The sequence below is a fragment of the Anoplopoma fimbria genome, chromosome 20 (assembly GCF_027596085.1).
Source record: "Anoplopoma fimbria isolate UVic2021 breed Golden Eagle Sablefish chromosome 20, Afim_UVic_2022, whole genome shotgun sequence".
NCBI lineage: Eukaryota > Metazoa > Chordata > Actinopteri > Perciformes > Anoplopomatidae > Anoplopoma > Anoplopoma fimbria.
Window position 1 is genome coordinate 22,585,048 of NC_072468.1, and position 23,216 is coordinate 22,608,263.

Consider the following 23,216-nt stretch of genomic DNA (forward strand, 5'->3'; position numbering starts at 1 on the left):
TTTTAAGGTAGGCTACAATACATCTTACAACTCACTATTTTATTGCAGGAAGTTTTTTTTACAGAGGGGCAACACATGTCCTTGATTCATCAGCGCTATCGATGTCACTCATCTAACATGCATGACTTCTCCCCCTGAAACTAATAAAATATATAACAAAATTTCAGATTTGAAATTCTATACTTAACTTAACTTCAAGTGCACCTGCATGTACAGGTCGTAAAAATATATATTTAAAAAAAGTTGTAAAATATAGATGTAGAGTCTAAGGTTTCAAAAGAATTTTGAGACAGTTTGAATACTATGTATCCTCTTTACTCCAGTATTCAACCTAGCTAGCGTGTAAGCCTTGTGGTTAGTTATTCAAAATACTGCATCTTGAATTTCCAAAATCCCGGGAAAAATATATATATTTTTTTTTTAATTTGTGGATCCTTATATGTCATCTGTATGTAAAAAAGTGTTCTGCAATAAAGCAAAAATACAGAATAAAATACAAAAGTTTCATCTTTAGTTATGTGAGGCTGCACTGCAGAGGATCTCAGTGTGGAACAGTAGTTGCTCCACTGGAGGGCAGTATCGATTGTTTTGCTTCATTTAAAGCAAAAAACATAAATGTATTAGGCCTCATGGGTCCTGATAAAGTCTGCTTGTACATTTAGAGCGGAGTTGCTAGTGTCTTTTTTTCTCTCTTCAATGAATTGTTGTTGGTTTTTTTCACTGTGCTTCAGTACTTTTGACCCTGAACCACTGACTCAATATGTATCTATGTCGGTGAATGACCTGTAGTTAGCTGACAAACAATGTCAAACAACTTTCTCCCAGTCGCAGTTTGTCCGTGTTATCTTCTCATTTTTCTTTATTAATGAGCCCCACATGTTTTTGGTGCAATGTCTTTCCCCATGCAGCAATATTTATATTATAAACCACCAATAAAGTAAAGTTTTTGTTGGGGGACTTTTTCTGCACTCAACAGTTTGTAACTTAATTATAGCATTCTTTTCCGAGAAAAGCAAAACATAAATAAATTAGAAAAAACATTGACTAACATTTTCACAAAAAAAAAACATTGCTTTAAAAATGTTTGAAATGTGAATAAATGACACAAAAGTTCACTAGAAGTTATGCAATAGTCCCCACTGTGTGGCTACTTGTTACTGTTTGTTGAACAACAGAACAGAAAAAACACTTATAATAAAGAGTGCACAAACAGTTACAACATGTATGCTTGTGACCTTTAGCCAGTTTTTGCCATATCTCAGAGGGCCTTCCTGGAGGTGCGGTGTAGGTGGTGTTGTTGGGGGTGGGGGGGGCTTTGCTCTTTTTAGTGGAGGCGGCTGGAACAGCTCTCCTCAGGTTGAGTAGGGGCTTTATCCCTCTCGAGGGCTGCAGGCTCTCGTCGAGTTGTTCTGTGAAGTGACCCGCACACTGAAGCAAAGTGGTGGAGGTGTCTTTACCGTGAGGGTGGCGATGGTGGTGCTGCGCTCACATGTTCAGAGGTGGTGGTGATGGTGCGGGTGAAGAGAATGTGTGTGTGTGTGTGTGTGTGTGTGAGTGTGTGTGCTGGGGGGTGGGGGGGGGGGGGGGGGGGGAGGTATTTGGGTTGTAGTGGGTAGATATGCAGTCTTGCAGCTGTGCGTGTGCTTGTCCATGTCTGAGTGAATAACGGGAGGAAGGGGCTGCAGGGGAGGGGGTGGGGGGGGGGGGATTCAGGTTCAGAAGTGTTGAAGCATAAAATCTCTCTCTCTCTCTCCCTTTCTCTCTGTCTATCTCCCCCCTCTGTTGCTGGGCCCAGACGCAAAGCAACAGCAATTTGTGCGATTTCACAGCTCACCGGATCCCTAAAACTCTGACAGCCTTGCACTGAGGTAGGGGGGGGTAATGAGGGAGGGGAGGGAGAGATGGAAGGAATGAGTAAGAGCACAGAGATGGAGGGATGGAGCGGTGGAAAGGGGGATGAATGCAGGAGCGACAGTGGAAATTGAAGATGGAAAGATTGGGAGGTTGAGCGGGAGAGATGAGGTGCTGATGTGGAGCAGATGTTTCGCAGAATAGTGTCTCTAAAACGTACAGGCATCTACATCCTGGCACTTTGTTCTGATGACCACAAGAAACGAACACAACCACCTCAAACACAACACCGGTCTCCAGTTTATCAAACATTACAGATATCAATAGTGCATAAAAAACCCTAAATGGAAACACTGGAAATTCAAAACAAATCTGAAAGTATTGCAGAAATGTTTTTAACATTTATCAATAAAAGCAAACTGCGCGAAAGTGCAATGGAAACAGATTAAGTAAATAATTGATGACGTACATCAACATGTGACTTTAACGTCCACTGAAACTTCTGCCCTGCCAAAGAGACAAAAAAATAGCGGCAAATTACAATTGTCTCCTCTTCGCTCTTAACAGATCTGAAACACATGTTGTTTTTTCACTTTTTGATGTCTCTCCTCATCTTGTTGCACCCTCTAGTTCTGCAATGTTATAATGGTTTCCCACCGACTTGAGAACTTGCGCCACCATCTCATCTCGATGGACCAACTATAATAATCGCATAATGGTAATAGATGTAAGAAAGCATTTGTTTGCATTTACTTTTGCAGATTCTCTAAAATTCGGTTTAAACTTGCGTGCAAATGGTTGGACCAAATGAAGGGTTACAATAACTACAAAAAAGAACTCCAAAAGTTGGATAATGATTTGAACACAGCTGTTTTTTTGCCTGAGACAGGCCTAAGCGGCCATGGTATAAGCTGCCACCAGTTTGTTCCACTCATGTATTTCTATTACCATCGAATCTCAGAGCTAAGCAATCGTTTTTTTCCAAAATAAATAAACGCAACATTTGAAAAATCCAGGAGGTCATTTAAAAACTAGACAGCTTTAGAATCTTCTAGCCATCAGCATGAAATTACAAAAAAAAATACTTTTAAATGTAGTTTCACGTGGTTCATATTCAGCACAAACAAATGTAGTTTCTGTCTACCATCATCGTTTGGATGAGAAAAAAGGTCAACTTGAGAAATGTTTTATTGTACAATAGAGGATTTTGGAAATAATAAGTGTTGTTAAGGGACCTTCTGGGGTTTCAAAGATCAACAAGTATTGATTTTTGCTGATGCTTAGCACTGTAACTTGAAATAACTGATTTATTTTTTTCTTTGATATGGATACATTTTTTCTTTGATATGGATACATTTCTTTGTGTAATATTGCCTACTTGACTCAAAAATTGCAGAAAAATTTGCTGGAAAATCAGGCAATCATTTATGAGAAACAGGCTTGAACTTAATAGCCTGGTATTGATCGGACTGAATTGCCATTTTGTGTCTTCTTAATCATTATTTTCATTATTTGAATCCAGAGGTCTCGAACCAGGCTAAGATACAGACTTTTAAGAAATCTAAATAATTGTTTCCAGTGTGTAAACGTCCCTAATGTGGAAACTTCTCTTACGACAGATCTCATCTTCTTGGGAAAAGCCCACCAAAGAAGGCACTAATACAGAAAATAATTATCTAAACACCTAATCTCTCATTTGGATTATTCTCAGAAGATCTGTAAGGGTCTTTACTGATTGAAAGTAATCTTGGATTGTGCCCCCTAGAGTGATTTAATCCATTCATTGTCCATCGTGCCCCTCTTAGCCTCAAATGAAGCTCCCATTGGGTGGCCATTACTTTGACCAAGACATGACTTATAGTCCTAAAAACAGGGTCAAAACCTTAAAGGACCACCGCCGACCTCAGAGGACCTCTTAGCAATCTCCATATAAAGTGTTTATTTCCTATTTTGATTTAGTCGTGTCATTCAAAGTCTCACGCTCATTGTCGTTGGTCGGTGCCTCTTGACCTTGGTTTCCTATTTGAAAACCCACTGCAACCAAAGGGCGGCGGAGCATTGAGAGTGACAGGGTAATTTCCATGCTAAGGTCATTCGGAAATCTGACCACGCTCGGTGTCAAACGATAGCCGATAGTGGGAGGGGAGCCCTCTCAGGACAAGAGGTTAGACACAGAGACCAAGCAAAGAGACACAAAGATGTACTGCAAAGGAGATGAGATACCAGAGATACCAATTCAAAGAGCGGGTGAGTGCTCTTGTGATAAGAAATGTCACCTGAGTGCTTTGTTTTGGTTTTGGGGTCAAGAGAGGGTTCGAGGAGAGAGAGAGGGGGGGGTATTTTAGTGTGTGTCGGTGATCAGTGAGTGTGTGAAGGGGGATCAGGACATCTGCGCAGGCTTTGAAGAGGTCAGCCACGGGACAGGAACCATTCTTAATCCCCCCAGCTGGGCCTGCAAGAGAGGATTTGGACCTCTGCTCGCTCTCCGCTCCCCCCCCCCCCCACAACAGTAGCTAATTGAGCTACAGTGCTCTGATCGCAGCACTTCCATGCAAAGCCCTGCATGCTTTCACAGGGCTTTTGGAGTCCGACTAGGAAATCCCTTTTACTGTCTACCTGCTATCATTGACACTACCTAGCATGGGATTATCCACATCCTCTAACATGTACGCATGTGTATGTCAAAGGATAGGTGTACTATTACTATTGTACTGTACTATTGTACTACTACTACTACTACTCGCCTGTCATAGTTCTCAGTCGAAATTAAACTCCACTATAGCCTCCTAATTTTTTTCAGAAATGTAGTATTTAATCAGACACCTGTTCAACAACGTTGTTGACTTGTATCTTGACTGTTCTTGTATCTGATTGTACTATATTAATTATTCCGACTGTACTGTTTTAACTGTTTGTTTGATGTCATGTATTGCATGTATTATGTTTTGTCCTGTCTGTGGACCCCAAGGCGTCAGACTGTACTATTTAGGTACTTGTATTTGTATTTTATGTTATTTCTACTCTACTACATTTCAGGGGGAGGGATGTATTGTTGTTTTAACTCCACCACATTTATTTGAAGGCTTTAGTTAGTAGTTCATTAGCAGATACAGATTAAACTACCTGTCAGTATATAAAGTGGTTCAAGTTAGTCCCAATTTTATTCTAAAATGGACCATAATAAGTACTTTTTTTTTTTAAGTACAGTATATTTGGATGTAAATACATTAATACCTTTACACAAGAAAAAAAATGATGCAAGACTTTTACTTGCAACAGAGTATTTCTGCCCGGTGATATTGCTACTTTTACTTAGACGTGAGTAGCCTTCTTCCACCACTGAGTGAATACAAAACCAGCACAAGGAATCATTAGTTACTCATATCAAGGCTTTTGTTAAAGGAAGTTTCCACAGCCATGCTAGCTACTGGGTGGGGCAGTACTTTGGAAGAACTGGTCCTTCACCGTCTTAGTTTTGCCAGTTAGCATACTATCATTTTTCTAATTAGCTCTAAACACAAAGTACAGCTGAGACCGATGGCAAGTATTCGACAAATAAGAATGTTGATGTGATTATGACGCTTTATGACAAGGCAGGGGATCTCCAAAGTCATTCCTCCTGAGAGGAACATGAATGTTTATAGCGAATAGCCAATGAAATTATATACAGTAAAACGCTTTCAACAGAGTTATGTTTGCTGGCTTTTTTCACGGACATGAGTTATATTTTGGACATGAAATGACACACAGAGGCTACTGGCCTTGAGCTCACGTTGCATCGCCCCACTCAACATTTTTTGTCCCTGATAAGTGCCCCCCCCCCGGTAAATGACATTACCATACAGGCTGAGGGGGGTCAAGTGAAGGTTCTCGCCCTGATCAGCCAACTGGAAAACTCACAGTTTCAGAGGTCATGGATAAGCCGCCCTATTGGGTGATTGGTCAGACAAATCAAATTAGCATCCCCTGGTGATCCCCTCTTAAACCGCCACCCATGAAGAATTAGATGAGGTGGCTGCACATTTCATTTGATTCATCCATGTGGTATTTGATCTGTGGATATGTTGAGAAATTAACAATTAAACACGCTATGCTGTTCAGATTTCACACAGGTGTAAATGCTGTGGGGTGTCCACCTGAACAGTAAAGTTCTGGGGTGCTTTTACATTTCTGGTATTATGTGATCATTTATTTGTTCCACAGGGCATGAATGAAAAAAATAGGAATTTCGTTATTACTATGCGACCATTTGATAATGGTTTGCTCATGAAAGGTGATGACGTCCTTCCAAAATAACATCAGAGGGAAATGTTGTCCAACAAACATGGGTTCCCACTCTTCTCTAGAGATCATTTTCCAGGACTTTTCCGGGACATTTTTTGTTGTAATCTTGCTGGCATGACCATACACTAAAAATGTCCACTCTGTGAAAGTCTGATTGAAAAGATGTGCAGTCTATGGCTATAACTTAATTATGAAATCATCTCTTACGCCCTTCAAAATTATGAAAAATACACCTACAGGCAAAGAAAGCTAGAGAGCAAGTCAACTTCACCAACTGAAACAAACATGCCAGTCAATTGAACATTATTCAGCCGTTTATACCAAGTTGAAAAGAAAGCAACGTTATGTAAAGTCAGTCAACCCGCATGTGCTACCATGTGACGTGACTTGAGGGTGTATTCACTGCGTTTCCTAAACATAACCGAAAGCAACCTCGTCCATAAACTACCATTAGAACGTTAATATGATCCTGGACATAACTTTTGCCCTTTCAGATGACAATGCTATCAGTTTTGGTGAGCTCTGAGAGATAGCCTGATAGTTCATTCTCAGCTTAAGGAAAATGAGAGAATGTTGAAATAATTTTCCAGGAAAACACAACATTTTCGAGGATATTTGATTATTTCTGTGTGTTTTCAATGACTCTAAAATTGGTGAACTGTTTTCCAAGTTTTCCAAAATGCAGGAGAACCCTCATGTAGATTTGATGGCAGCAACTGTCAACTAACTGTTCACTCCCAGTTGCATCTGTTTTAATGATGGGAGTGAAAGAGAAGGGATAAGATGCAACAATGGTACCTGGCTAGACCCGAACAAGGGACATTTTTAGTAACATTGTCAGCATCTGAAACCCGCTCACAGGGCTCATAAAAGTTAGTGACATGCAAGTGCGGGCAAATAATGTGGTGCATGTTGAGTCAATATGTCTATTTTTACATGTCAACTTGGTGATAGACTAGATTTCTGTCCAAATAAAGGATACCATTTCAGTTTCATCACTGCTGCTATTATGAGGAGTTACAGTCCTATTTGTCTTGAGTGTGAAAAGGCCTAGAAGCGTTCATGTCAATAAACATGTTAGTTCTGTACGACAGCAGCTCTAATTACTGCACACTGGAGACTGGAATGCCAGAGAACTGGTCAAACATGGCAGGAGAGATTCTTTTTCAAGTGATCAAATATATGTAGAGATATTTTCTCATTAAGATAAACACATGCAAACAATGGGCTTCTCAAATCTCTATTCCAATGTATGAATGCAAGCAGCTCGACCCACTATCTCTGTGATTTCATTTTCATCCCCTTCCACAACTTTGACCTCGCACCCCCACAACCGGCATTTGGTAAGCAATGATTTATCTGCCAAATAAATGTGTTGGCTCCATTGGAATGTGTTTAAGGTGTGGGGTCACTCACTAGGTCAAAAATGGCAGCTCATAAATTGAATCTGATGCAAGACTTAAAAAAGGCTTAGCGAGGAAATGGTGATTTTGAGGGAAAAGGTTTCTGAATGAAAAATTAGATGACTTTAAAAAAAAAAAAAAAAAAAAAAAGAAAAGTAAAACAATCTAGAGAAGGATATGGTGCAATTTTGAGATGCATAAAAGCAAGACACATAAGGTGCCATCATTGGACACCTTACCTTGAGTGAGATCCAGCGCTAAGATGGTATATCAGTCATTTTGACAGTGTGAGGTTAGAGGGCTCATTTAAGAAGTGAAGGCCAGTGTCCCTCTCAGTGATGTCAGATCATGAAGCTTTAGTTGCAGCTCACCTGCCTGGAAAATCTACTTACCTGCCTCTCCTTCAAACTCATCAGGCTTGTTGAGGCTAGTGTGGGCTGTCTATTGTGACATTGAGTGTCAATGAGTGGAGTGATGAGTGACTGTCGTCTCCGAACAGACTACTTTGCAAAAGAGTGTTTGCGGAACTTTGTTTGGAGCTAAAATCAATAGTTTCAGCCCACTCTTGAATAAAATGTTTCACAGAACAGGCTGGTGTTTTAACAGAACATCTCTAATGTCATGACTTTTAAATCCACCATAGATCAATTATTCATTTTCAAACTGTGTTGTTTGTGTTTCAAAATCAAAGAGAGGAATTCTTATAATCACCCCATTATTGACGGTGTTTTCACATTACCATAGCAGGTAATGAGATGTTTGAATACCTTTAACAAGTGTTATTTACTCACGATGCAATATGTATACGTAAATGCTGGTGGGATCAACAGTGTAGCCTGTAGATTATAGCTATTCTTCTGGTTCGTTGTCCTGTTTATCTATGTTTGTTTGGCAGTAGCTTGAATGGTACTTTAAGTTGTAATATAACCTTTTTTATTGATAATTTATTGTCAAATGATGCGTTTTTGGTAAGTAGCCATCTAACATGAAGAAAATTTTACATAATAGCCAAACTGTGTCATTACAATTTCCATGTCCGGGCATGTGATGCCTTGGGGCCCCAAAAAGACTTTTCCCCGTTGAATTTTTGTCCCAATGCGAACACGTGAATAGCCCTTACTTAATTCATTAGGTCCTAAAAGTTGTAAAATGCACTAATAGCCAAATCCCGAGTTGTTTTACTTCCTGCGTTCATGCGAATGGGAGGCGAGGTTAAAGAAAACACTAGTGCGCATGCTCTATGGGCCCTATAATGTGGGAGATCTGGGTATTTTTTTATCTGACTTCTAAACATCCAGTTATAAAATAGAGTATGATGTGTAAAGAGTCTTAAGCCACATTCGGACTGACTTCAGCTCTGTATACTCTTGCTCAACTTTTTGCGGGAATACGTCATCCAGCAAGGCACTGCATTGGCCAATGAAATAGGTGCAAACGCACATTCCTGCTGGAATAGTAGTAGGGTTATAACTGTGCAGTGTTTCGGCATCTGAGGAGCCTTTTAAATTTACTGATCTATTATTATTATTATTAATTATATAAATAATAAAATAAAATAAATAGATTATTATTATTTTTAACTGGGCTTTCTGGGTCGTATTTCTGATCTCACTGGTACTCAAAGACACAAGAACACCTGGTTTTAACCTGTGGTGGATTTTGGTCTTCGGGCCTGACCCAGGTCTTGATCGCTCCGTCAGATGTCCGTTTTTTTGAGGATTTAATAACAAGTTGATACTCGGTCTACATGACATGTAACACCAAGTCTCTTATTGGTGGTCACTCCCTGCTGAGCTATTACAAAAATGACGAGATTGCTACTTTTACAATTAAGGGGATCAATACATTATTTGATGATTCTCTGAGCTTGCATTTCACTCATTTTCAATTTTGCCCGCGTTGCAGATATCAATTACTTTCAAACCACTTCCTTCAGACCCCAAGGAGCTGCTTTACCAAGGTAAGCACATAACTGCAAAAGGTAAGAGCATACACATGAATGGATAGATAGATTTTACTTTAAATATAAAGTTCAACACACGTACTTCCCTTTAATCTACAGCTTTGTATTTTGATAAAGATGGTTAAGAGATCCTGAGATGATAAAAAAACATGAGCATTTCATTCTCTGCTAAAGACTCACTTTTGTATTTTTTTTGTATGTTTTTGTATCTAAGTGACTAATGGAGGCAACAGTTTAAAAAAATTGGTCGAGTTTGAGGGATAACGTTGAGACAGCTGCCAAAAGTTCTTGTTTTTGCCTCTGACAGGCACAGATTGTTGTTATATGACACCATTATGGAACGAACGGAATCATTACATAGAAATAAACGCTTTTCTTTAGCTTCCGCTTGATCCGATCAGTTTGTTATGTGTCAAGGAGAAGTCTTGTAGTGAAATCTGAATAACGGGCGGCAACAGGTCCCATTCTTTACAGCATTCTTCCTCTGTGGACCTAATTGGGTCACAGATTCCACAGGAACACAACAAGACTTGCAGCAGCTTTTTTCTCCTTCCTCTGCCTCCTCTCTCTTTCTCCTCGTCCACTATTCAATTTTCCAGAGCTCTTTCGCCGTTTACTCTGGCTGAAATAAATACGGGAAGCTTTAAATATTCAACCACGACATTGAAAAACTTGTAGATTACACTTTAGATATGCTTTCTGTACTCCAACACAACAAACTGCCTGGTCGGCCCTTACGTTTCTAGAATTGTCTTCCGCAAACACGTCACCTCATTTCACTTCACTTCACCTTGAGCGAGACTCTTGCCAGACTGTCAAACACTTACAATAACAATGAGAGTGTCTAAACATTTCAGCTCATGTGTGCCTAACGTCTGTTCAACACTAGACAGACCAATTTCCGACATTGTTGTCTCTATAAGTCAGTTAGACGCAAAAACAGAGTAAAACAGAGTCCTGGTTGAAAAATACAGAAGTTATCTTTTAAGCAAGATTTTTTTGTTTTGCCAATCTGGCGGGTAAATATGTTGCACACGGCCATTTATAAATTAGGGAGTTTGAAATGTTCACGTTCCCCTCGTTAAGAAATGTGGTGCTCCCTGACCTTTTCCTGCCACGTGATCACCAGTGAAGCTGTTTGAACCTCGGATGTGACATAAAAGACAAAGCATTTACAGTTCATGAGGCTTGTTGGCGAGAGCTCAGCCTCGGCCTGCCTGCAATCCGCCCTTTGTTTGGGCTAATTTGCCACCTGCAGTCAGGCCACGACCGAGGTGGTTAATACCAGTGCCAGGGGTCTATTCACAGGAGATCTGAGAGAGTGCAAGTGGCCAGTCCTCGGAGCAGATGTTGGGAGCCCCGCATCAAAAACTCCTAATCACTAATTAGGGAGGAGCTCTGATGAGGCCCTGCTAACGAGAGCACCAGTGCAGGTTGGACTCTGGTGGACTGTAAAACAACTGTAATCATGTAAAAATAATTGGGGGGAATTCATGACTGCAGTTGTGCCTAAATACTTACATACACACACTTTTGCCTTATGCTAATTTAACAAAGCAATACACACTGAGGCTCTAATAAATGGACGGAAGCCCAAGGAAAGAAAACAAAGCTAATGCTTTGCTTTATTTACTTTGCGGTTGAGTCATGGGTGCAATGACTGGTGGGGATTTGAACTGTACACGACCCGAGGGTCAATCTCTGTGTTTGTTTGTGTTGGAATATGACTGACTTTGGTCTGATGATGCATTTGCCCTGTGGACCGTTCGCAATGAGGAAATCAAAAGCGGGAGAGGGCGAGAGAAAGAGAGGACCAGATGGGAGACTGAGATGGATTGGCCGGGCTAACAGGCAGATGTTTATGGGCCATTATTTACAAGCTCTTTAATCTGGGCTATTTCCTCGCCCTTGGCAATGGATAGGTCTATGGGTCATGCTGCCTGAACCCCTCCACCAGTGGTCATCCATCTCCCTCTCTAAAAGACAGGGGGGGAGGGAAGCGGGGGAGAACGGGCAGATGTGAAAAATTAAAAAGATTGCTTTTTTTTCCACAAGATGTTTGTATGTGCAATGTGAAACTCTGGATCATGTTTTTATTCCCCTGATAATCACACAAAAGAATTGCAACATTTAGCCACTGAAACCTCTTTTGGCCTTTTTTGTTTTACACCCTGACTACTGCCGTTCACCTTTCTTTAAGGAATAATCCTTAAAGAAAGATGGCATTGCTAGATGACATGCTAGAAAGGCTAGAAAGAGGGAGATGAAAAAAGGACAGGGGGGAGTTATGAGAGAGAAAGTAATATGCATGAAGAAAAGAAGAAGGATATCACAGGAGAGGAAGAAGGTGCCACAGCCTACAAGATGTTGTTTCATTAAAAAGCTTGTCACAGCTATTTTTTTCTGTCATCCTTTCTTTACTATTCAGAGCTTTTCCTTCGCTGTGAATGCATTCAATTAGAGGCGTCTGAGTGAGGCTTTGACCGTCGGACCAACTGCGTGTCTCTCCTCTATCTCCAGCAGGCAGACTTGCGCCTAATTTTCCCATCTGCTCAAAGAATATTAGCCCAATTGCCGTCTATATCGATTTGTGCTAAGGTTAAAAGCTTGCGAGACCTTGGCTTGAATATGGGTTGCCTGGCAACTGCTCAGTTCCGCCCCCCCTAAACCCCACCTTGTTCCAGCCTACACAGACAGCTTCATGTGGGATGTGGATGAGGCTGGAGGTGATGGGTGGTAGGGGTGGTGGGGGGGGTCCGGCCTAGCCAGATAGCAGAAGCCCGGGCCTTGATTTCCAGCCCCATCAGTGATTAAAAGCTCCCCCTTCTGCCTGACACTGTGACCTTAACCCCCGGACCTCCGTGCTCCAGGGTCACTTAACCTTGAACCCAATTACAAGATAAGGTTACTTAAGTGTGACCCGCACTGTGCTCCTCACTCAGTTAATAGGACAGGCTCTGGGAGAAAAGGGCCAGCGTGGCTGATACGCCTCTCGGTTAATTCGCTGGGTTGACAAAGGTCGCGGGCAGCGGCCATAAAGAACGGGATTGCACTTCGATTTCTAATGCAAAGTGAGACTCAGCAATACGATATCGCGGTGGGAGCCAAAGAGCAGAGGCAGCAGAGCTTGTGTTCTGATAAGATGGTTTCATCGCCATCGCCAGGTGCCATTGCTGAGGCCATCGTTTGGTCCAAGTATGCAAAAAGCTGCCTCTGCATAGCGTCACTCATTCTAATAACTTTACTTATGTCCCTATGGATAAACTACTTTAATGGTTTTTTTTGTACGAGTGTGCTGTTTGAAAAGTTTACCCTTAAAAAATGTAATAAATAATATATGTATATATAAATATATTTTACTTAAATTAACATGGGGTGCATATTGACAACACCTTAGCCTCTACTTTACACTTTACTTGTCCATCGTTTAAAAAGTACCATATTTTTTATTTAAAGCGAGCCATTCATTTCCTGGTTTCAATTATGAATGTTCATTATGAACAAGCAAAAAAATGCAGAATTAATTAATGATAAAACAGAAAGACAACAATTATCTGCTGAAAAAATTATAAATAATCTTTAGTTACCTACAATATACAGCTGAATGTAGACATATTCTTCATGGACTATTTCATGTTTTTGAATATACAGTAAAGCCGCGTTTACCCCTTCAATCTGGCATTATCCCTCTCGGATCAAAGCCAATGGGCTGGCTTAACAAACCGGGCCACATCCGAGCAGACAGGCATGGGGATTGAAGGGTTGAAGGGTGAGCAAAGGAAGCAAACACGCACTGTATATCATGGCAAAGCCCGCTGTGGCATTGGTGATTTGGTGAAGCCGAAACAACAGCAGTTCACTTTAGTACTTACTGTGGCAGTTGTTTATTGAGTCGTTCTTCCACTTGGGGAGTTTCAAGAGTAACCTAGTGGAGGTCATTCTGTCCAAAAAGGGGAAAAAAAGGCTTATAAAACATCAGGAAATTGATAGTTAATCTTCAAAAGCTATGTATTCAAATTAAGTTAATTAATTTCTCTGATATACCAGACTAAAACATCTGGTCAATTAAAGTGATTCAACCATTTATTTTGGAAATTTTAGAACCAATTCCTTAATAAAGCCTTTTCCTTCATTCTGCTTTGTTCTTAGCTAGTAGCATTTGGCCGAACTGTCAGGCCAGGACAAGAAACAGCTGCTTAGAAATAATACAGCTGTGGATTGTACAAAAAAGGCAATTAGTTGTACAGTGCATTTGCCGGACACACTGTATTAAAGTTAACAGAATAACTTATTAAATCATTTCTTAAATGGATGAGTGAAAACGTGAAAACTTTGGGCTATTCAGTGTAAAGTCATCCGTTGTGTTTATAACAAGAACAACTTCTACTATTACGACTATAGTTTTAATTCATAGCAAAGTGCAATGAAGAAGAATAGAATGATTGCATTAGGCAGGATGCAACTCAGTGGAATTGAATGTGATTTGCTGTACTTTAATCTTGTCAGTCGGGTCAGATCAGTCACTTTGCGTGGCACTGCCCACACAAAGGGCCCGCCGATCGAGCCCCAACACTCTTGCCACCACTTTGTTTGATGTCAGCTGCTGAAATAGGTCATCGTTTTCTCCTGTAATGAGAGACAAAGGAGGGTTTCTGATTAAATTTTTTGCAGCCATAGCGGTCATCAGGCTCACAGCGCACGGCAGTCAAGCAGAAAAAGGACTGTATGTCCTCATCAAAATTCCAATCATAAAACCAAAACAAAAGCTTTCAGGTTCATTTATATGATGCAGATAAATGACCTGAAAAAAAAAAAGGATTAACGTTGAGTCAATTCAAGCCAACAAATCAAAAACCTTTGGCTCTTCCGAGATGAGCAGTTTGCCTTATGTGCTGAAAAAGGATAAAATCTGAAGAAAACCATATCAAGATAAGCACACTCAATTTAACAAACTATTCTGCAACAGGCAGTGAAGGACTTTCTGCACATTTTTTCACCCATAAACAATGTTTTTTTCCCTCAGTGTCTCTTTGGCCTAAGCTACAATAGTAATATGAATGTAAGAATAAAGAATAAAAATTATATATTTGCCACATGAGTGAACTCCAACTTGGGTCAAACAGAAGGCAAAAGATCTGCTGAGAGAAAAACAGAGAGGGGAAGAATTTGTGTAAAATAGAGAGCTGCATGTAAAGAAAGGGAGGTGTGTGTGTGTGTGTGTGTGTGTGTGTGTGTGTGTGTGTGTGTGTGTGTGTGTGTGTGTGTGTGTGTGTGGGAGTGTGGGGGGGTTGGTATTAGAGAGTAAGAGCAGAGAGAGAGAGAGAGAGAGAGGGAGAATAAGGCTGCTCTAACAGTGGCCCGCTGACCGCCAGCTGAACCTCTCTCTGAACTGAAGATGAACTCTAAACTTGAGGATCTTCGGTCACGGATCTCCCTGGGAGCTACAAACCGCGGCAGCTAGCCCACAGGATGACGCTCTCACACACACACACACACACACACACACACACACACACACACACACACACAGATAAAAAACTTGCACACACACCTTCCCACTGTAACACGCACATAATTCCATCATCACTGTGGCGTAAACAAGTCCACTCATTCTACTGGTGTGAAATTGGCGCGACACACACACACACACACACACACACACACACACACACACACACACACACACACACACACACACACACACACACACACACACACACACACACACACACACACACACACACACACTGATCCTCTCAACATGCATGATCACCTTGCCCTTTGCCCTACGCACCTTTATAGCGGGCACATGCTAATCCACAGAGCTTTGCATTCATGATGAAAAAGTAACACTACTAAAGTAACGCTAAAAGGTGTGCCACGTACAAACACATAAAAACACCCAACGTGCACGCTTTTGTGCACGCAACAAAACACAGACACGTCAGAGGTTGTGGTGGCTCTTTGACTACCCCCACTGTGGCACACCCAGGAGGGCACAGCAGAATGCTCAGTGGGGTCACCGACCGGTCACCACGACGCATAATGATCCTGGTTCGGTTTTGTGCTCAGCTGACAGACAGAGAGAAAGAGGGAGGGCTGGGTGATGATGTCTGAGGTTAGAGCAAAAATAAAAACAACGGCATTTACTGTTTTTCACGCATCAAAACCTAAAATGTACCCCGCTCTTGTTCAGTTGCAGAAGACATAGCCACAGGATTCTTTTTTTTTTTGTGAGGATCTTTCAAAAGCTGTACCCTCAGCCACTCCCAGGCTGCTGGTTTAGGAGTGGTTTAACATGTCAAAATGCCACAACAAAGCACACTGTTCTTCCAATCCTTAACTAAGATTTATAGATTTAATCCCTATACTAAAATGTTCTGTTTGTTTGTTTTGTTTGCTCCTTTGTGTTCTTTTTTGTTTTGTTTGTCTTGCCCTATGTAAAGCGTCTTTGAGTACCTAGAAAAGCGCTATATAAAATTAAAGTATTATTATTATTTCACTCTTTTCAACTGCGTTTTTTATTATTTTATTCCAAAGATATTGGTGAGCTGGATGAAAGTCCAGTTTAGTGAAAGATGAAGGATGGGGCAGTTTTTAAATCAGATTAAAATTGAAGATGCTGTTAATCGCAGACAATGTAGAAGGTAAAATGTGATGCGTTTGCAGTAATACTACATCCCCCCTTCCACAATATTCAGATGGAGGTGCTATATTTGCACCTAAATGACTATACAGTACTTCCCCTTTACACTAGAAATGCATTAAAAATAAATAATCTGTTAACATCAATAATTTAAAATAAAATATAAATGCGAGAAGATTGAATTCCTGTAAGTTACCGAGCCGCGTCTGCTCTGCTACTTTTGTTTGACAGTCTTCACACACTAAGCAACAGAAATATTTCATGGCAACAAAAACACATTAAACGGCTCCTCTTATGGGACAAAACTACACCCTCACCTTCCTCTTTGAGCTGGTGAGTAACCCGCATTTTACATTCAGCTGGCTGGTGAAATGAAGACTTCCCTCTGATGACTTATTCATATCCCACAGGTACAACGCATGGCAGAAAAGTGCCACGAGAGGAAGTCTGTATTTCTACAAATGGACCTTAAAAGGAAATGGTAAGTCAGATGTCAGTGTTAAAGGATTTTTAACCTTTATCCTGAGAGCAGCTTTTTCGAGCATGCATGCTCATTAGCATTTTTAGCGCCGTACCTCACAGTTATACTTTTACACACATTCACTCCAGGGAGCCCGCTCACTACAACCACAGCCCACGACTGCAGGCGGCTGAGCAGCTCCAGCCAGGCAGTTGGGGGTCAAGGGCATCTCGACGGTGCTTGTTGAGGGGCAGATTGGCATCTTAGTCATACAAACGTTTCTCAGAGCTTCTCCGGAGGCAGAAATGATATCCTTGGTTGAGTTAAAACACAAAGCGCAAACGCAAGGAAGGATCGTTTATTTGTAAAGCAACTTTCAACAATATTCAAACTGCTTAACATTAAACATAAGAAGGCATTAAAACAAGATATACAAGAAACACAAGGTGATAAAGAATTAACTAAATATCCTTTACGTTAGTCAAATAAAACAGAGGACAAAAATAAATTGCAGTGACAGATGTTGCATGGTGACAAGTTTAATGTGATGAAAGGCAGTGGCAGATAGAACAGGTTTAACCTTTGGAGCAAGAGTCAAGACTCAAGTTTACTTTGTGAGTTTGTTTTAGATAAGTGGTGCATTAAGAGCAAGGTCAGCAGTTTGCAGGTTTCATTTTGTGCAATGTATGGGAGAGCTGCCGTTAAACATAATTCACCATCTTTCTTCCATTAAGGCCACACAGGCAGTAAAAAATTGACTGTATATAAGAAGTGGACGTGGACGTAGTCACCGCGGCGTCACCCATAGGTTTGAAGCCTTGAGTTCGTCAATTTGGCCATCGCCATCTTGGTTTTTTGAAACCAGAAGTGACTTGAAAGAGCAGAGCTAAGAACAACCAAATGCTGATAAGACATTTTAAGGCAACCAAAATTTTACAGTTAATTGTCATTAAAAAACCCCACTGTGAATGGGTTAAGACAAAGACACAGTGATTCTGAGACCGGTCAACGCCGTGGTAGCAAACTCTCAATCACAAGCTAGCCAAGCCCTACATGCCTTTATGGATTTATTATTACTCTAAATGGGACCATAATTTACTAAATGACCATCATGCTGTATTTAAGAAGACTTGAAACTAGAGATTGAGACCATAGACTCATGTTTACAATGTAAATGATGTAAGCCAAGTGAGAAGTAGGGTCATTTTCTCATAGACTTCTATACAATCTGACTTATTTTTGCAACCAGAGGAGTCGCCCCCTGATGGACATTAGAAAGAATGCAAATTAAGGGCACTTCCACATTGGCTTTGCTTTTTCTAACTGGAGGTTGCTGCCTGCATTGAACCAGCTGGTGACCATTTAATCCCATCTGAGATTTTAGCACCTTATACATGACTCTACATGCATGATATACTGTGTGATACTATTACAAATTGACTTCTTTCTAACTTCTAACATTGCTCATCTATATTGGTTGGTTTTATTCTAAAACCTGTGACTGGAATTGTATTGGCAGTGGCTTATAAACTGGTAGATGAAGGATTTTCTATTTAATTATTGGCAGCATCGTTAAATCCAGAAGATATTTGAAATGGTACAGACAAGCCATTGTAATACTTCAGTGCTGTGTTGACAGCCATGTGCTAATGTTGTGTGACAGCATTGCTTTTAAAACCCACAAACCGCTTGTGTATCAAGGTGAATATGTTTAACTAAATCTATATAGTATTGATTTTAAAATACTTTTCTTAAAGTCTCAACACTCATCAGAATCCATGGGGAGAAACACCTCAACGTCTTTCACAGAATAGCTCAAATCTGTAGCTTCTTATTTGGGCTGAAACTTTATGGACTGTTGTATGGCAGTCTACATCACATGTCTCAGCTGACAAATTGCATTATCTGATTAAAGGCTGGCCTGTCAAAGCTCAAAGAAACAACGTGTGAATTCAGGTTTAAGCTCTTTGAAGCTCTTTTGAAAAGGAATGAAAAGATTTGGACACTGAACTGGAGCAACACTGCTGTGAATATGAGGCAGCTTCACTCAAAGTCAATAATTGACTAGAGACAGCATTTACCTTATTAATGAAAAATATAAACAAGCAAGTTTATTTGTAAAGCACACCGATGCAATAAAAAGTTCTTTACATAAGGTGAAAAAATGCATTAGAACGTCTTAAGACCTTCACACTACGGGGGCAAGAAACTATTCATACCAGCAGCCATGCAGTTTTTTGCAGACAGTTTTTCAATAACAGGTTCCACTAGATTTGTGCAGGCTGAGAACCAACTATGTCGGCATCCAAATGACCGAGTCTGGCCGAGTCTGGCAGTCTGTCTGATGTTAATTGCTGTAAAGCCTAAACCACTGTAAGCTATTTTATTGAGTTTCCTTTTAGCGAAATGCTCTGAATGAATTTAAATTTCCTCTGGGAAACACTTAGGCAGTGTATATGTCTAGGGCTTTTATTGTGAAAGGTAAGAACAGAAGGAGTGGATCTGGTAAACACTGCCTTAAAAACGTTCTTGTTTTTCGTACAGTGTAGTATAGTGTATAGTGTACATTCTGAATATGTCAGTTCCACACAACGTGTGGCTCATGAAAATCAACCTTGATTCGAAATAATGTGTCAATGCCTTTTCGAAAGGGGTTATATTCACATTCTGTGTGGAAGTCCTCATGACAAATACAGTTCAAAAAAATGTCTATACGGGAAAAAAACCTTGCCCTCAGTGGCCTTTAAAATAAAATCAACTATAATTGGACAAAATGGTATTAGATATAACAAGATAAAAAAAAAAGTAAAAGTACAAATGGACAACAAAAAAAATAAAGACTAGAAATTGAATTACAGTGTGGTTAAAATGCAGAAAGACATTTGCCCCTTATTCAATAATGGAAATAAATTGCAATTAAACATTCAAAGGCACCAGTTTTTCACAATAAAACGTTTGTCCCTCTCAAAAATGAATTAGAATTGCTGTACACTGTGAATGCTGTTTATCCAGACGGGTCCTCAAAGTGAGGAGAAGCTTAAGGAACATGTTTGTCAACAATGCTGTTAAGCTTCTTATAGAGGTCACTGAGAGGTTACTGGTGGTCTAACTCTGTATCATTCCCTTTAATGACACTGCTGTTTGTCTGGAGGCTGACAGTGTTAAATGCATTACTCAGTAACATTAACATAAGGATATACGCATTTCAGACACATGCTGGTGGTTATTAAGACAACTGTAGGGGATAAAAGAGGATTTGAGATTGATCCCTGTTTGTTTCATAACTCTGTGTTTAAGCTGTTGTCCTGTAAGGTTACAGGGTGTGTCAGCCAGGGGTCAAGGGGGGGCACTGTGTCTATGGTGTGTGTGCGTGTGTGTGTGTGTGTGTGTGTGTGTGTGTGTGTGTGTGTGTGTGTGTGTGTGTGTCACACATGGACCACATGCTGGTGTCCAGCCTGGAGGGCATCACAGAGTTCTGCCAGAACTAGTCGTGTTACTTGTGTTGCCACACACATCGTATGTGAAAAGGTCACGGAGCTGTCCCTGGAGGGATGGCTGGGAGACCCTGTGTTGTTCATGGACTGACATTGTGTCCCACTTCCATAATATATTCGAACACTATGAAGTCTATGTGTTTGTGATGTTTGCATAAGAAATTAATGAGTTGTAACATTGTGTTAATGCCTACAAAGAATAGAAAAAAAAGTCTGAAACTTTTTTTTGGAGCATATTTAATTTTTTTATGACTTTTTGTGAGTTGCATTATGTCCATGAACATAAGAGTGTCCTACATTAGTGGTTCCCAGATTTTAGAGCGTGTGACCTCTTGAAATAAAGCAACATCTACTTGTGACTCCTCCTCCCTGCCTCACAATAAAGCAACATCTACTTGTGACTCCTCCTCCCTGCCTCACAATAAAGCAACATCTACTTGTGACTCCTCCTCCCTGCTTCACATCGGCTGTCACCATTTTAAAATGTAATTTCATTCTTTACTTTATTTTCAGAAGCCTCCAGTAAAAAAAAAATCCTACTTTGTTTCGACTTTATTTCTATTCCTTTCCCCGGTGATAATCTCATGATCCCTCAGATTTATTGTGCGACCCTTATAAGATCCTGACACCCAGTTTTGGAACAACTGTCCTCCATCAAAATGCTTACACATAAAGCTGCTGTACATGCTAGTATACATGCATGTTTGAGGAATACTTATTTATTCCACTGTGAAAGTACAGTTTAATACTACACTCGGTGCCATTTTAACAACAAGTTCCAAATGTTTGATCATTGACTGGAACCCAATGATCAAACTTTGCGAATGTCGAAATTGTTATTTGAAAAAGAAACGCTATTTGTTATGAGTCATCAAGTGTCATGTAATAATTATTGATGATCTGACTTATTAATCTTTTTTGTTGGATTAAATACTTATGGGTCTTTGTTTCTTAAGACAACAAAAAGGATGAGTAAGAAAAAATATCTCTTTTCATTCTGCCTTTTAGGTTATCCTTGGTTTGTCTGAATGGTTTGACTGAATCAGGACAAACAGCTTTACCAAAATAGCCAGAAAAAAACCCACTTATTTCTAGCCAGAAAAATACATTTTCATTAATCTTGAAGTTTGACATTATTTAACTCTTTTCTTTTTTTACATTTTAGTGCAGCTAAATTTTGTGTTGATGGCAATGACCTGGGTCTGAACTTTGAGGACAGCTCCGAGTAAATTGGCCCAGACATGACTTGAGTCCTCGTCAATATCCTTTGTTAAACCCAGGTCCCGTAATGTAAAGAGGATTAGTCTATGTCTGGGAAATCATGTCTCTATCTCTCAATGAAAGGATTTTGAACAGATCATGCTGAACTACTAGAGAGCTAGAATGAAATTTTGCAGGCTTTACATTGTTAAATCCTCCAAAACTGAAGCCTCGCTCCTGCACTATTAGCGTCTTTTCCATTAGTGTCAGTGTGCCCCGAGGTCATGACAGGTGGTGGTGTCCCGGGGCCGTGACAGTGGGAACAACTGCTACGGAGACCAGGCAGTGGACTCCCAGGTCGGGTGTAGACTGACAGGTGGTCAGTTTGGGGGGGTGGAGAGGCCGGTGTCAGCGTCACCTATCATGACCTGGGATGGGGTTTCACCTCTAGGGGCCAAATGGAGTTCAGTGTTTCCAGGTCCAAGACGTTTCCATTGTCGAGCTAGATTTTTGCTTTTCATTGCATGATATTTATTTTCTTAATGTAATGTATTAACTTGATTTCAACCATGTGGATGTTTAAGTGTCCAGGTTTTTATCACTTTCATAATCTTTATTGTTTATCATGAATTAATGTGGTTTCATTTGAATTGATCTCTTCGTCAGTGTATCATTTCTGATATGACCTTCCTCCCAGATTTGGCAGTGATAAAAACATAAATTCCTCTTATCAAGTTATGGTATAAATTGGAGAAGGCACACGCTTGGTCCTGGTCAAAGTAAAAAATAATAATCAAATCTCTTTTTTTAAGCATGTTCTGCATCAATACATTCATTTTTGGCTGTTTTTAATCTCTATCAGAGGGAAAGGACCAGAGTCATTGTCACAAGGGGATTCAACTATAATGTAACTTAAAGTTAAAGTTTAGAGATACTAAGTTTAAAGTAACTTTATTAGTGTTTGTATTGTGTATGTACATGCAAATGCACTAGCTCAATGTGATTCACGTGGTTTTACTCTATTCCAGTGACTGTAGCAATGCACCAATGAAAGAGGTGAAGATGAAGAGCAAGCAAACATGGATGTAAATAATAATATGATGAAATAATATGAATATGAATGACAGGATCATCTAACAGGAAGTAACCATGGACCCCAGCTGTTGCCTAGCAATGCAATTCTGGTCTCTATTCATTTCCCACTGACTTTTAATGGAGGGTTTGGAAGATAACAAATACACAGAATGTGGTGAAATGAAAAGGGAAGCATCACTTTATCTTTAATTTCATTTATCTAGTTAAATTATATTAAAGACACCTAAACCCAAGTTGCTCCCAGGGCGCTTCTTAGCAGCCCACTGCTCCTCAGTGATAGGTTAAATGTAGAAGTCAAATGTGGTGTATATATGTATCTATCTAACATAGCTACATCCATATAATTAGTGTCAACTTGGAGAAGACAGAAAAAGAAAACACCACCTGCTTCATGCTCCTTGTTTTGTGGGCTGTTACGCAATTGAAGATGTAAAGCACATAACAGCTGAGTGAGCAGAGTGTCTATCTGAATCCATGATGACATCTTCTGTTCCCCTGCTTAAGGGGGAAGAGTTGCGTGTGTTACCCGTTTATTTTTACCCCTAACCTTAATACGGAGTGCCCTTCACTGCTGCGTGTGTGGCTTCATGCAGAGTGACAGTCTGTAGGTGGAGGGGGAGCAGTTTGGGAAAGAGCCAAGCTGAGTTTTGATCTCCCTCTTATCAGAGATAAATCAGTTATTGTGTTGCCAACTTCTTCTTTAGCGATCCAACAAAAGGCGCTCAGTTTGTAGCGCTGACGCCTTTGTAGCTCAGGGACAGAAGAGGCCTCTCTGGGAAAAAACTGTCAGCCGCTAACACTGAAAAAACACAAAAACGCC

At 40.3% G+C, this 23,216-nt stretch overlaps 1 protein-coding gene across 1 annotated transcript in view; it reads right to left on the reverse strand.

Annotated features, from left to right (window-relative positions):
• The window catches only part of il21r.1 (interleukin 21 receptor, tandem duplicate 1), a 38,465-nt gene extending 24,437 nt beyond the window's left edge, over window positions 1–14,028 (reverse strand). The window contains exons 1-2 of the mRNA XM_054621762.1: window positions 13,994–14,028; window positions 13,374–13,441 (exon numbers count right to left, since the gene is read on the reverse strand). The gene's annotated coding sequence lies outside the window, so the exon portion shown is untranslated. The remainder of the gene's footprint in view (window positions 1–13,373; window positions 13,442–13,993) is intronic.
• Between the last annotated feature and the right edge of the window lie 9,188 nt (window positions 14,029–23,216).